This window comes from Oncorhynchus kisutch, linkage group LG3 (genome assembly GCF_002021735.2).
Source record: "Oncorhynchus kisutch isolate 150728-3 linkage group LG3, Okis_V2, whole genome shotgun sequence".
Lineage (NCBI taxonomy): Eukaryota > Metazoa > Chordata > Actinopteri > Salmoniformes > Salmonidae > Oncorhynchus > Oncorhynchus kisutch.
In genome coordinates this window covers 44,869,681-44,885,435 of record NC_034176.2, presented here as the reverse complement: position 1 = coordinate 44,885,435, position 15,755 = coordinate 44,869,681, and the positions used below count along the sequence as shown (strand labels likewise).

Here is a 15,755-nt window from a genome sequence, read left to right as displayed (position 1 = left end):
TGGCAATGAAGGTCCCCAAATACACAGTGTGGCCTCCATCATTCTTAAATGGAAGAAGTTTGGAACCACCAAGACTCTTCTTAGAGCTGGCCGCCCTGCCAAACTGAGCAATTGGGTCGGAAGGGACGTGGTCAGCAAGGTGACCAAGAACCTGATGGTCATTTTGACAGAGCTCCAGAGTTCCTCTGTGGAGATGGGAGAACCTTCCAGAAGAACAACCATCTCTGCAGCATTCCACCAATCAGGCCTTTATGGTAGAGTGCCCAGACGAAAGCTACTCCTCAGTAAAAGGCACAACAGCTCGCTTGGATTTTCCGAAAGACACCTAAAGATTCTCAGACCATGAGAAAAAAAATATTCTCTGGTCTGATGAAACCAAGATTGAACTCTTTGGCATGAATGCCAATTAACACACCTGGAGGAAATCTGGCACCATCCCTACGGTGAAGCATGGTGGTGGCAGCATCATGCTATGGGGATGTTTTTCTGCGGCAGGGAATGGGAGGCTAGCCAGGATCGAGGGAATGATGAACAGAGCAAAGTACAGAGAGCTCCTTGATGAAAACCTGCTCAGGACTTCAGACTGGGGGCTCAGGTTCACCTTCCAACAGGACAATGACCCTAATCACACAGCCAAGTCTCAATGTCCTTGCATAGCCCAGCCGGAGTCCGGACTTGAACCCGATCGAACTTCTCTGAAGAGACCTGAAAATAGCTGTGCAGCAATGCTCCCCATCCAGCCTGAGAGAGCTTGACCGGATCTTCAGAGAAGAATGGGAGAAACTACCAAAATATGTCATACCCAAGAAGACTCCAGGCTGTAATCACTGCCAAAGGTGTTTTCAACAAAGTACTGAGTAAAGGCTCTGAATAGTAATGTAAATGTGACATTTCCTGTTTTTTTTATGGTAAGTTAGCTAACATTTCTAAAAACCTTCTTTTGCTTTGTCATGATTAGGTATTGTGTGTGTCGATAAGGGAGAAAAAAACAATTTAATCAATGTTACAATAAGGCTGTTACGAAACAATATGTGGAAAAGGTCAAGGGATCTGAATACTTCCTGAAGTCACTGTATGTATGATAAAAATGTAAAAATCATGCCAATAAATTGTGAGTTAAGCCAAATTTGACTTTTGAACTAATTTAGACTTGCCTAAAAAAGGGAGTGAATACTTATGCAGCTATTTTATTAGTTATATTTTTATTCATTTGTATAATTGGGATTTTATTTTCACTTTGACATTATGGAGTATTTTGTGTAGATCAATGACAAAAGATTACAATTACGTCTAATTCAACCGCACTTTGTAACACAACAATGTGAAAAAAGTTCAAAGGGGTGTAGACTTTATAGGCACTGTATGTCTAAAAGACACATCTGGATTCCGAATTTGTCGGGATATGGTGCACATTCACAAAACTGCAACTATGGAAATGTTCTGTATTCTCATTAATGGGTATTCAACTCCACGAGGTCCAGAGCCTGCTGGTTTTCTGTTCTAATTGCACACACCTGTCCCAGGTCTAAATCAGTCCCTGATAAGAGGGGAACAATGGAAAATGCAGTGGAGCTGGCTTCGAGGTCCAGAGTTGAGTTTGAAGGCTCTAGAATATAAAAAATGTGTCATGTAAAGATATCCCCCGATATGGACCCCTTTCACCCAGTGTGTCCTGACACTAAGGTTAGGCTACCGTTTTTAGATTAGACACAGATCAAATGGGTCTAGACCAGCGTAAGGGTCAATGTATTTTTAGTACTCTATGAGGAGCAGCAGTACTGTAGTAGCACTGTAATTATAGTAGCACCCCGCCTCACACGTCACTCCCTATTGACTCAGCTGTTTACGGCTGCCTGCCTGTCATAGGTGCTTGATCAGGTATGATGGCGTGGTCTTTTTTTCTCTTTCTGCCTCCTTTTCATCCATATCGCTCTCTCTCTCGCTTCCTCCACTTTCTCCCTCTGCCTTCCATCTGTCCATACCCCTCCCCTTCTCTCTCTCTCTCTAAATCCCTCTCTCCTCCATCCCTTCTCGCCCTCCCTGATTCTTTAAATGTGTAATGATCCACTGTGAATGGCACTGGGACACATTCTCAACTGAATGTGTAAAACTAGCTGTGAGTGATTGTTTAAATATTTACTCCATTGGGTGTGGAGTGATAGGGCACTTTGCTTGTTTGTTTCATTCATGTTGTGTGTGTACTCTACGTTTGAGGACATGTCTTGCACTTACTCACACACACTAAAACACTACACACTCACACACACACAAACCCTGCACACACCGCATTCAGCCAATCACATTGTTGTATGTGGGTGTACTGTGTATCCGTTTGACTAGTCTTGCACTTATTCACACATGCAAACACACACAGCACAAGCACAGGATAACACCCTGTATTCCAAAATGATGACCACAGCCATATTGATCTCAACAAACGACCTCAACTTGGAATTGAGAGGTCATCTTTTCTCTGACCCTAAATAAGCTCTATGGCTTTAATATCCAACTACACTTTGCTCAGGGTGAGAGATGGAGGGGGATAGTGGCCCGGTAAGTTTAACGTTTGTGTGAGTGAGACCGTGTGTGTTTATTATTGAGTGTGTGAGTGCCTATGCTCCCAGAGACGAGGTGTTGCATGGGAGGTGTTAAAGAACATGGAGCAGTCCCTAGAGCCTTGCCAGAGCAGCTACGTTTTTAAGCTGGGCCAGGACTGAATATTGCATATTGCCACTTAGATGGATCATATATGTGACCGACCGCCTTGATTTGGTCTTATGTAGGAACATTTGCAATATTTATTTGTATTTTTACATTGGATAAAAGTAGAGACTCAAAGTTAGAAAGTTACATGTCATACACTGCAGTTGAGGAACAATGGGAAAGTAATTCTGCTTTGAATGTTGATAAACTTGTCACACTACATTTGAGAAAATGGCCCTTGAATATTTTGGAACACCTACTGGAGAGCTCTTTTTTTTGTCTACACCCATTCAGCATCGTTTACACCCTCTTAAGCCTTAACCCCACCCATCTATTTAAGGATTCACATGAGGCCATGTGGTAAACACATGCTATATCAAATCAAATTAGTTTATCTGTCACATACATAGGATACAGAAGGTATAAACGGTACAGTGAAATGGGTTGCAATATCAAAAACATAAAGTGTCCAGATATAAATTATTGATCATTATTAGATTACGCTTACCCGACAACACACTTGTCGAAATTGATGGGTGAAGAAAATGCTATAACCCCCCTCCAGCTCAATCTAGCTTAGTGGATGGGTCACTATTGTCTAGACATGTACACACGTTCATGAAGTACAATCGAAAATCCTTAATCACCACCAGACACACCTGGCAAATTTGATGGGTCATGTAATAATCTGGCCAAAGTGGAGTCTTGTTTAGACATGTAGCTAGCTAGCTAAACAATGAACCGGCATAATCCCAACTCATACTACTACCAATACAAACGGTTTGTCATAGCTGTTGTGTGAATTTGCATGTAGCTAAAGCTAACAAACTAGGTTCAATATTAGCTAGCTAACATTGGGCTATAACTAGCAATGCAAATGGATTTCTGATTAGAATAATATTACTACACAGATCATACATGTAACGTTAGCTAGCAAGCCAGCAAGCTATCGTTTGCTAGTTAACTAACAGTACTGTTTTACATTGAAATAAAAATGACTTTCTGACAAAATTAGTAACTTCTAACTGAAAATGTAGCTCGACTCTTACCTGTATACATGGATGAACGCTTCACGGCAGACTAACCATTTAACTGTTTTGTTTGTAGCTACATCTTGTTTGGCCAGCGTTGTGTCAAGTCACTCCGGTTCACACTGAATGTAGCAAAACTTTTGTCGTTCTCGATGGCTAATGTTATACCTTTCAAAAACGCCGTGGTTGAAAGGACTGGCAACACATACTGAACAGCTCACGTTACAAAAGCATTCTACATGCTTAACCAACCAGGTTTGCAATTTAACAATTGTATTAGTATTTATGGATGGAATACACGTTTGTTATTAAGATTCATGAAAGTTCACGTTCCAGAAGGGATTTCTGCCTAAAAAAGCATTTTGATAGAAAAATTTATGTTAACGTTAAAATGCCTCTCCTGTGAAGTAGTGACGTGCGGCATACGCCTAGTTTCTTGAAACGAGTCACACACACACACACACACACACACACACACACACACACACACACACACACACACACACACACACACACACACACACACACACTCTATTAGTAGCTATATTAACCCCTGGTGAAGCGGTCATTCATAGTATAGGTATATTACTGTAAAGGGAAAGTGAACTGTAGAGGTGGGCCTTTATTGGGTAGAAGTCGTGGGGCAGTGCCTGTATTCATAAATGCAGTGCTTCAGAGTAGTAGTGCTGATCTAGGATCAGGTCCTCCGTGTATTCATCATGATCTAAAAGGCTAAACTGATCCTAGAGCGTTTAATGAGATCTATTTTAGCCTAACCCCCATGATTTGTAGTGAATCTTCATAGAGTAGGCATATTATGTTCACAGTGTCACTAAGCTGTTGAGATGTGAGCTGCTCAGACTGCTCTGAAAATCTAAAATATTCTGCTTTGTAGCAGGAGACTGTGTGTGTTATTATTCACCCTATCTGAGATGAGTCACTTCTATAAAATCCCAGCTGGCACCAAAACAGGACTGAGTTAACTGCCATGTTTGTACATGCTGTAATCAACTGTAGGCCTACATCATGTGTTGGTACAGGTGTGTCAAAAAGCAAGCATTGGTCAAAACAAGCTTTGTGATTGGTTGAGACGCATTTTAAGACTTGATTTAAAACATCCAGCGTCGAGCAATCCCATATCCGGGAGCGTAATCATAGCCTCAAGCACATTACCATAACGCAATGTTTCCTATTCATGAAAATCGCAAATGAAATTAAATAAATATATTGAAACACAAGCTTTTTGTTAACAACACTGTCATCTCAGATTTTCAAAATATGCGTTACAGCCAACGCTAGACAAGCATTTGTGTAAGTTCAGCATGGCATAATGCTATGCTAGCTCTGCTGGCAGCAGGCAACATTTTCACAAAAATAAGAAAAGCAACCAAATTAAATCATTTACCTTTTGAAGAACTTCAGATGCTTTCACTCAGGAGACTCCCAGTTAGATAGCAAATGTTCCTTTTTTCCAAAAATATTATTTTTGGAGGCGAAAAACGTCACGTTTGTTCATCCTGCTTGGCTGAGAAATCGACCGAAAATACTTCCAACTATAACGCCAAACTTTTTTCAAAATTTGCTCCATAATATCGACAAACACGGCAAACGTTGTTTAGGATCCATCCTCAAAGTGTTTTTAACATATGTTATTCAATAATATATCCGCGGAGGCAGTTGGTTTCTCATAAACTATTGGAAAAATGGCTACCTCAGTATTTTACGCAACGTTTTCTCCGGGAGACACCATGTGTCCACCCGCCCTATATGGTCTCTAACAGCCATTCTCCAATGGAAATGCCTAAAAAGACGTCACAATGCTGCAGACACCTTGGGGAAAACGTGGAAAACGTAAGCTGACTCCTAGCTGCTTCACGGCCATATAAGGAGTCATTGGCATGAGGCTGTTTAAAAAAATGCGGCACTTCCTGATTGGATTTTTATCTGGGTTTCGCCTGTAACATCAGTTCTGTGGCACTCACAGACAATATCTTTGCAGTTTTGGAAACGTCAGAGTGTTTTCTTTCCAAAGCTGTCAATTATATGCATAGTTGAGCATCTTTTCGTGACAAAATATCTTGTTTAAAACGGGAACGTTTTTCACCCAAAAATTTAAATAGCGCCCCCTATATCCAAGAAGTTAAATAAAAAGCTATTTTACAACAGGTATCTCACGCCCTGGTCTAAGTATTTTGTGTTTTTCTTCATGTATTGGGTCAGGCCAGGGTGTGGCATGGAGTTTTTGTATTGTGGTGTGTTTTGTCTTGGGGTTTTGGTGTGTGTGTGTATTTGGGATTGTAGCTAGTGGGGTTATCTAGCAAAGTCTATGGCTGTCTGGAGTGGTTCTCAATCAGAGGCAGGTGCTTATCGTTGTCTCTGATTGGGAACCATATTTAGGCAGCCATATTCTTTGAGTTTGTCGTGGGTGATTGTCCTTAGTGTCTTTGTTCCTGTCTCTGTTAGTTTACACTAGTATAGGCTGTTTCGGTTTTCATTACGTTAAGTTTGTTGTTTTGTAGTGCATTTGTATTGATTCGAGTTTTACGTTTTCATTAAACATGGATCGCAATCTACACGCTGCGTTTTGGTCCGACTCTCCTTCACCACACTTAGAAAACCGTTACAAGGTAGGCCTTCAACACAAAAATAGGCTACTTGTTTTCTGTTCTGAGTATGATCCCTGTGCATCCACTGTCCCATCAGCCCAGCCAGGCAATTTGTTAACTTGATCTCAACTGTGAAAAGCATTATTTCTCCTCACTTCTAGCCTAACATTTTGGTTTGCAACAACGTGGGCTTGTACAAATGTTGCTGTTTGCCTCCTCACCTTTGCATCATTGTTTCAATTTTGAATAGCGATCTCCACTGGCCCATATGAACGTGTCAGGACAGACAGCTTTTCTGATGCTGGCAAAATAATGCTTTAGCATACTATATATATATATATATATATATATATATATATATATATATTATTATTGACTGTATTACTCTTATTGACTGTATGTTTGTTTATTCCATGTTTAACTCTGTGTTGTTGTATGTGTCGAACCGCTTTACTTTATTCTTGTCCAGGTTGCAGTTGTAAATGAGAACTTGTTCTCAACTAGCCTACCTGGGTAAATAAAGGTGAAATAAAATTTTAAAAAATGCAAAGACGTGTCAATCGAATAACAATTCAAACTAAACGAAATGCAACTGGTTTGGTGTCTCTCCAGCTAGCAAAATGGAAGAGCTTGCATAGCATCATCTAGTGGGTGATTGAAATAAATAAATTGTCAGTGTTATGATTACAATAATAGCCTTTTCTGTAAAATGGCCTGGCAGTAGGCTACAAGTGTAGACTGTATTTCTGCTTGATGAGTATCGATGATTGACGCACTATATTCAGCACCATTGACAGCACTATCACTGTCAGCAGCAGCACTAGCAGTGCCTGCCTGCCCATAGCAACCTGCCCAAACGGACATTGCCAATCGAACTAACTACACAGAGGGCTTGGATGACAACGATGCCAATCAAACGAACGACCTGTCGGTTTGAATGATAGTAAATCAAACTAATGACCAGTTGGCCCTAGATTTGTGTTGGGTCTATATTCTCATGATGAAATAGTAGCCTGTGAATACATTTGATCAAAATAGTGTTTTTTTTTATTTAAATGGTAACTCATTGTAAAAAAAAAAGCAGTTTCCTAAACACATTTTTTATCACTGTTAAATAACATTTTTTGCACAGCTGTGCTGTGGTCTTAGATGCAAGGTGCCAGCAAAAAAATGTGTAACAAGCCATCTCGTGAACAATTGCTTCAATTCACATAGTAGGCCATGCCAAAAACAAATCACTGTCTCTGTGGCCTTACTGAAGACACTGACACACACACACACACACACACACCAACCATCCTTCTTTCCTATCTGTCCTCATGTAACTGTATAACTTTATACCGTCCCCTCGCCCATACCCGGGCGCGAACCAGGGACCCTCTGCACACATCAACAACAGTCCCCCACGAAGCATCGTTACCCATCGCTCCATAAATGCCTCGGCCCTTGCAGAGCAAGGGGAACTACTACTTCAAGGTCTCAGAGCAAGTGACGTCACCGATTGAAACGCTATTTAGCGCGCACCACCGCTAACTAAGCTAGCTGTTTCACATCCGTTACACTCAGACACATTCAGCCAGGCTGTGTCTCTGTTAGCCAATAAGTGTCTGAAAGACGTCTGTGCGGGTACACTGTCTGTCCTGCTCATAGATCACTCGCGCGCACACACACACACACACACTAATAACCAATAACAGTGTCTGAAGGCCATCTCCTGCCATTGGCTACGAGGCCTTCTCTGACCTAGCTCTGTTAGTTACATCACCCAATATAGGACCCCCTCTCTTTCCCTCGTTCCCTCTCTTGCCACTTTGACCACTATCCTCCTCTCCTCTTCTCCCCTCTATCTCTCTTTCTCTCTCACTGTCTCTGAGGAGAAGAGTTGAGGACTTAACTTTCCCGAGGCTCCTGCCTCCTGCGTCAGTTTTTGTTATAAATCATGCAGCAACACTCACAAGAAGCACAATACAATTTTATCACTTTCCTTTATTTTTCAATCTTTTTATACCAAACCTTATCCTGAGGCTTGTGGTATCGAACAGGTAATAAGTCGTTTGGAGAAAAGAGGAACTAGTTCTCTGAGTAAGAGGTCAGGGGTCCTTGGTTGAATAATAGTCTATTTTCTCTTGGCTGATGTTGTCTGGGTGGGTGTTCATAACGTGTTGTTGTGGTGTTTGGCCACTGACAACATGACCAGACTCTAGCTTGGTGCCAGAACGGGGTTGTTCTTGTGTCTTTGTGGATGAGGATGTTCCCACCACCTGTCAACTCAGTGTATGATAGGACTGCACTATAATCTAGTCTGATTTAGTACTTTTTGAGGTCGTTTCGGTTCCATTCTTATTTTTTTTAAATCATGGTTTTCGGTTGCGAGTTAAAAAATATATTTTTTATGCTGTAACAACGCAGAATAAAACCAGTGTTTCCCCTATGTGCAGGAATAGTTTGCTTTAACAACTTGAGAAAATCAGATCTGGGTTAAAATAGATTATTTACTTTACTGTGTCGTCTGGGTATGCCGTCGTTGGAAATAAGAATTTTGTTCTCAACTAACTTGCCTAGTTTAATAAAGGTAAAAAAATATATAAATCTATACAATGCTCAAAAAAAAGGGGGAACACTTAAACAACACAATGTAACTCCAAGTCAATCACACTGTGAAATCAAACTGTCCACTTAGGATTGATTAGACAATAAATGTCACATGCTGTTGTGCAAATGGAATAGACAACAGGTGGAAATTATAGGCAATTAGCAAGACACCCCCAATAAAGGAGTGGTTCTGCAGGTGGTGACCACAGACCACTTCTCAGTTCCTATGCTTCCTGGCTGATGTTTTGGTCACTTTTGAATGCTGGCGGTGCTTTCACTCTAGTGGTAGCATGAGGCGGAGTCTACAACCCACACAAGTGGCTCAGGTAGTGCAGCTCATCCAGGATGGCACATCAATGCAAGCTGTGGCAAGAAGGTTTGCTGTGTCTGTCAGCATAGTGTCCAGAGCATGGAGGTGCTACCAGGAGACAGGCCAGTACATCAGGAGACGTGGAGGAGGCCGTAGGAGGGCAACAACTCAGCAGGACCGCTACCTCCGCCTTTGTGCAAGGAGGAGCAGGAGGAGCACTGCCAGAGCCCTGCAAAATGACCTCCAACAGGCCACAAATGTGCATGTGTCTGCTCAAACGGTCAGAAACAGACTCCACGAGGGTGGTATGAGGGACCGACGTCCACAGGTGGGGGACTGTGCAGGACGTTTGGCATTTTCCAGAGAACACCAAGATTGGCAAATTCGCCACTGGCGCCCTGTGCCCTTCACAGATGAAAGCAGGTTCACACTGAGCACATGTGACAGACGTGACAGTCTGGAGACGCCGTGGAGAATGTTCTGCTGCCTGCAACATCCTCCAGCATGACCGGTTTGGCGGTGGGTCAGTCATGGTGTGGGGTGGCATTTCTTTGCTCGCCAGAGGTAGCCTGACTGCCATTAGGTACCGAGATGAGATCCTCAGACCCCTTGTGAGACCATATGCTGGTGCGGTTGGCCCTGGGTTCCTCCTAATGCAAGACAATGCTAGACCTCATGTGGCTGGAGTGTGTCAGCAGTTCCTGCAAGAGGAAGGCATTGATGCTATGGACTGGCACGCCCGTTCCCCAGACCTGAATCCAATTGAGCACATCTGGGACATCATGTCTCTCTCCATCCACCAACGCCACGTTGCACCACAGACTGTCCAGGAGTTGGCGGATGCTTTAGTCCAGGTCTGGGAGGAGATCCCTCAGGAGACCATCCGCCACCTCATCAGGAGCATGCCCAGGCGTTGTAGGGAGGTCATACAGGCACGTGGAGGCCACACACACTACTGAGACTACTGAGACTGACTTGTTTTAAGGACATTTTAAGGACATTACATCAAAGTTGGATCAACCTGTAGTGTGGTTTTCCACTTTAATTTTGAGTGTGACTCCAAATCCAGACTTCTATGGGTTGATAAATTTGATTTCCATTGATAATTTTTGTGTGATTTTGTTGTCAGCACATTCAACTATGTAATGAAAAAAGTATTTAATAAGAATATTTCATTCATTCAGATCTAGCATGTGTTATTTTAGTGTTCCCTTTATTTTTTTGAGCAGTGTATATCCAAATGCATTCAAATATTCATTGAACGCAGGTCTGTGGAGAATCACAACTAGGCTATACAGCCAACTCCTTGATAAGTGCGCATTGGATAAGTGCAAACAATTTCACAACATTTCGAAGCACCAATGCATTTATCAGGAGTCTGACTGTATTTAAGCTATGTGATATGTAAAGTGTTTTTTGACCACATTCTTTAAGCATATCCTCTCCCATTCTGTGTTCCCTCAGGTTTTCCCCCATCTGTTCCGGTCATGGAGCAGCGGAGTGGGCTGTAGACCCACTCTGAGCCCAGAGAACAGCAGCAGCCCCTCATACACTTTCTAAGGTAATGTGGTCGTCTAGCACTAGTAGAACATTTTTGTCCAATGCCACCTCCAGGTAACCTATATTCAGACTAGTCTGTACTGTATGCTTTCTGTGCCAGAATCATCAGAACATGTCCTCAAAATCAATATTCAATCCATCCTGATCGATAAATGTATTCACTTTGAACCATTTAGTCCTTTGTCAATAAAGCCTGCTCCCTCCATATTGTATTGCAAACAAGCAGGCGACTGTAATGGTTGCTCATCTCTTGCTGCTCTACATACGAGAGCCGGTGTGATGCTGCCTTCGTGAACCAATCAATCAGAATTCAACTCTTCTCTGGGAGAAAAGAAGCACGCTTTCTCTTGCCACAGCTTGCTCCAGTTTCTCTCCCCCCACACACACCAATATCGCTCGGAGGAAAGCTGGCTGCTGAGTCAGAGTAGTGCAGATCGCTGGGGGGGGGTCCTGGGGAGGGAAGGAGTGGGAGGGAGTGTCCCTATGTGTGTCTGTGTGAGATTGAATGACCTAACCCCTGTATTAAAGTGTGTTATTTTCAAGAACACATGTACTCATTTTACATTTCAGTCATTTAAACATTCTCTCTAATCCAGAGTGACTTGCTCAAGATATTTCAACTAGTTGGCTTGGGGATTCGAGCCAGCAACCTTTTGGTTACTGGAATGACACTTAGCTGCTAGTCCACCTGCCACCAGGGCTGATGAGTCCAAGGCTGTCTGTCTTGATTAGTATGGCTTTAATAAAGTGAAGTGATTCTCTATGGGAATAAATACCATAGTAGAATACCCTATGAAAAGCCCTAATTCTACTCTGTTATGTCATGGTATCATGAAGTAATTTTCACTCTTTCTCTCCTTCCTTCCTCCTCTCTCCTCTCTCTCGCTATCTATCCCACCATATATTATCTCAACACACAATTTGCCAAGTTTATCTTTTTCTTTTATTACAAGTCCCCGGCTGCATTTGAATCCGTTAAGAATTCCCACAGTCTGTATAATTCCTGATTCCTTAATGCGGAGGGCCGTGAGCCGCTAAACCCGCTGCCTTCGCATTCAACTCACTCGTAGGAGTTCAAATGGAATACACAATCATTGGGAGAGATGGAGAGAGAAACAGAGGAGAAGAGAGGGATAGAGTGAGTGAGAAAGAGCCATTGCATCCTCCTCAGAGTGTTCATGTTTGGCCGAGTGTAAGAGATGAGACGGAGAGAGCGAGAGAGAGAGAGAGAGAGAACTCCTCAGTGTGTTTTCACCCAGTCCATCTACATCAATCTCACTGTACCAGGCAGCTATCAGCGGAGTAGAGCTCTGGCATATGTGTTACTGCATGTGTGTGAGTAGCCATGCATGGGTGCATGTGTATGTGCACGCACATCCATGCGTGTGTGCATGTCAGAGCAGAGCTATAGAATATAATATTCAGCAGCCTGATGGTGGTCTTTCATAGCAACACGTTTAGAGATGAATTAGTAATGGCAGTGCAGGGACCTCAGGGAACTCACAGCGTGAGAAACAACTGTGTGCGTGTTTGCATGTGTATTTGGGCAAGAGGAGATGTGAGGGCATATCTGTTTATGAATATTCGTAATGGGAGGGGTGTGTGCGTGCGTGCGCCCGATCATCATTATAGCTCTAATAAACTAGTCCATCGCAATTACATTACCTCCCCCCTCTCGCTCTTTACCCACACGCCTACCCACGCACACATAAAGTGCCTTCAAAAAGTATTTCTCCCCTTGACCTTTTCTACATTTTGTTTTTACAAAGTGGGATTTTTGTTTTAATTTTTGGACAACGATATACACAAAATATGTCTATGTCAATGTTTACTAAAAATGAATGAAAAATCAAACACGAATATTTCTTGATTAGATGGGTATTCACACCCCTGAGGCAATACATGTTAGACACCTTTGGCAGCGATTACAGCTGGGAGTCTTTCTGGGTAAGTCTCAGAGCTTTGCACACCTGGATTGTACAATATTTCCCAATTATTATTATTTTTTAAATCTTCAAGCTCTGTGAAGTTGGTTGTTGATCATTGCAAGAAAGCCATTTTCAAGTCTTGCCATAGATTTTCATGCCAATTTAAGTCAAAACTTTAGGTCACTCAGGAATATTCAATGTTGTCATGGTATGCATCTCCAGTGTTGATTTGGCCTTGTGTTTTACGTTATTGTCCTGCTGAAAGGTGAATTTGTCTCCCAGTGTCGATTAAAAATAAGACTGTAGCAGGTTTTCCTCTCGGATTTTGCCTGTGCTTAGCTGTCTTCCGTTTCTTTTTATCTAGGCTACCCGGGGCGCCAGGGTAACCTAGTAGTTAGAGCGTTGGACTAGTAACCGAAAGGTTGCAAGTTCAAATCCCCGGGCTGACAAGGTACAAATCCCCGGGCTGACAAGGTCGTTCTGCCCCTGAACAGGCAGTTAACCCCTAGGCCGTCATTGAAAATAAGAATTTGTTCTTAACTGACTTGCCTAGTTAAATAAAGGTACAATAAAATATTTTAAAAACTCCCTAGTCCTTGCCGATGACAAGCCACATGTTTTTCAGTATTACTTAAGTGCCTTGTTGCAAACAGGATGCATGTTTTGGAATATTTATATTCTGTACAGGATTATGTCTTTTCACTCTGTCATTTAGGTTAGTATTGTTGAGTAACTACAATGTTGTTGATCCTAGGGCTGTTGCAGTGACCGTATTACCGCCACACCGGCAATTCTAAATGACTGTTGAGTCACGGTAATCTCCTTTTATGCACTCTGGACACGTGTTAGTAGTATCCAACTCGCTAACGATCATCAGGTAACTAATGGCCTGGTACTCAGGGCTTGATTGTCCCTCTAACCACTCTGACCTCAATGCAATTGAAAATCACATCAAACACTTATCATTAAAACAGTATGTGCTTTTAAAACTCACCTCACTGTGATTTGATCAATTTGAAGAAAGAAGTTCAACAGCAGATTGAAACTGAGTGTAAAACATGGTTGTTGTGGATGTTATTTCAAAGCCTAGCACATGAAATGGACAGAGCTTTTTAAGGTGATAATTAATTCAAAACTACTATATGCATATTATAGTTTTTGCATAATCATAGGCCTATATATAAGCCCAAGTCTAAAATCAAATCTGAATTAAAATAATGATTGTGCTGTTACACAATGCAAAGCCAAGACACATTACGCATGGCAGAAAAACATTTAAAAAATGATTTGAAGTCTTTGGTACATAATTGGTAGCTTAATGTCACGCCCTGGTCGAAGTATTTTGTGTTTATCTTCATGTATTTGGTCAGGTCAGGGTGTGGCATGGGTTTTTGTATGTGGTGTGTATGTATGGGGATTTTAGCTAGTGGGGTGTTCTAGTTAAGTCTATGGCTGTCTGAAGTGGTTCTCAATCAGAGGCAGGTGTTTATCGTTGTCTCTGATTGGGAACCATATTTAGGCAGCCATATTCTTTGAGTTTGTCATGGGTGATTGTCCTTAGTGTCCTTGTTCCTGTCTCTGTGTTAGTTTACACAAGTATAGGCTGTTTCGGTTTTCGTTACGTTCTTTGTTTTGTAGTGTTTGTAATTAATTCGTGTTTTACGTTTGTTAAATATGGATCGCAATCTACACGCCGCATTTTGGTCCGACTCTCCTTCACCACAAGAGAACCGTTACACTTAAATTAAACAAATTCAGAGTTGGCCTACAATTAAAGTGAATTTGTATTTTGTTTTGAATAGCCTAGTAAAAGGGCATTTTTTTTATATTTTCATTTATATGCTGACACATTACCTTTTAGCTTCCTTTCTAAAGCGGGCAGAAAGAGGGCTGTCAACAGTTTAATGAAATATGTTTGTTGTGAAAACATGTTACTGTTGATGTTCCTGGACAGATTTAACTTGGTTTCCCAAATGAAGGACTGGGTAGCTGTAGGAACAGGGTTCGAGAGCCTATGGAAGGCTGCATGGTCCTCAAACAGTGCTTGATGCATTGAGTGAATTAACCAGAATAGACGTCCAGACATGAGTGAAACATTTAAAAATGGCCGCCATTCCAGTGCATACAGATGACTTGTATTTTGTCTCCTGCCCATTTGGTAATGAGCCATTCTAAATCAAAACTATTTTTACAAATGAGTAAAGACTAGATTAAATTGAGAGTAGGTGATGGGTGAAAATGTGATCACTTGAAAAGGGAACAGTGGGTGCAGCCTATAGCCCCATCATATAACCCATATCATATATCCTTTTGATTTCTAAGGCATTCTAAGGTTTGTATCATTCACAGCTAAAGTTGCCAAATAACTCTAAATCTAGCGTATAAGAGCTGTTTCAAATGACCACTTTTACGCTCAACATAGCCACTTCATATGTGCACTCGCACAAATATCCTTTCTATTTTATTCAGCTAACCTCAATTATAAGTCGTCTTAATATAAAACCACATGATATAAAAGAATGGCACGGGACTTAAGCATATCTTGTCTGCTAAGTGAGCAAGCCTATGGCATGGTGCACAGCCAGATAACATTCAGTAGGCCAACTCATATTCTGTTCTTCCTGAAATACATTTTTTTCATATCATGTTTCTTTAGACCTGCCTAAAATAAAGTTGATTTATTTTGATGGTGTATATTCAATTGATTTATTATACTTTTTTTTAAATTTAATGTTCCAAAGGCTATGCGCCTTTGGAACATTACATTTTTAAAAAAGTATGCTGCTTGCATGCATGGATGCTAAACATGTTTGTTAATTAACGGTGAATTACCATGTTACCGACCAGTCTTTTGCATGACATTAACCGGCTTACAAAATGTCGTGACCGCCACTGCCCTTGTTGAGCCAGCCTCAGTTTTCGCATATCACGACCATTAAACTCAGTAACTGTTTTAAAATCACCATTGGCCTCATGGTGAAATCCCTCTCCAGCATCTGATTTGGGAAGGACGCCTGCATCTTTG

At 41.7% G+C, this 15,755-nt stretch overlaps 1 protein-coding gene across 2 annotated transcripts in view; it reads left to right on the top strand.

The window, feature by feature from the left end:
- Window positions 1-15,755, top strand: part of taok3a (TAO kinase 3a) — a 108,298-nt gene that overhangs the window by 53,594 nt on the left and 38,949 nt on the right. For both annotated transcript variants that reach the window (XM_020475689.2, XM_020475695.2), the window contains exon 2: window positions 10,707-10,803. The gene's annotated coding sequence lies outside the window, so the exon portion shown is untranslated. The remainder of the gene's footprint in view (window positions 1-10,706; window positions 10,804-15,755) is intronic.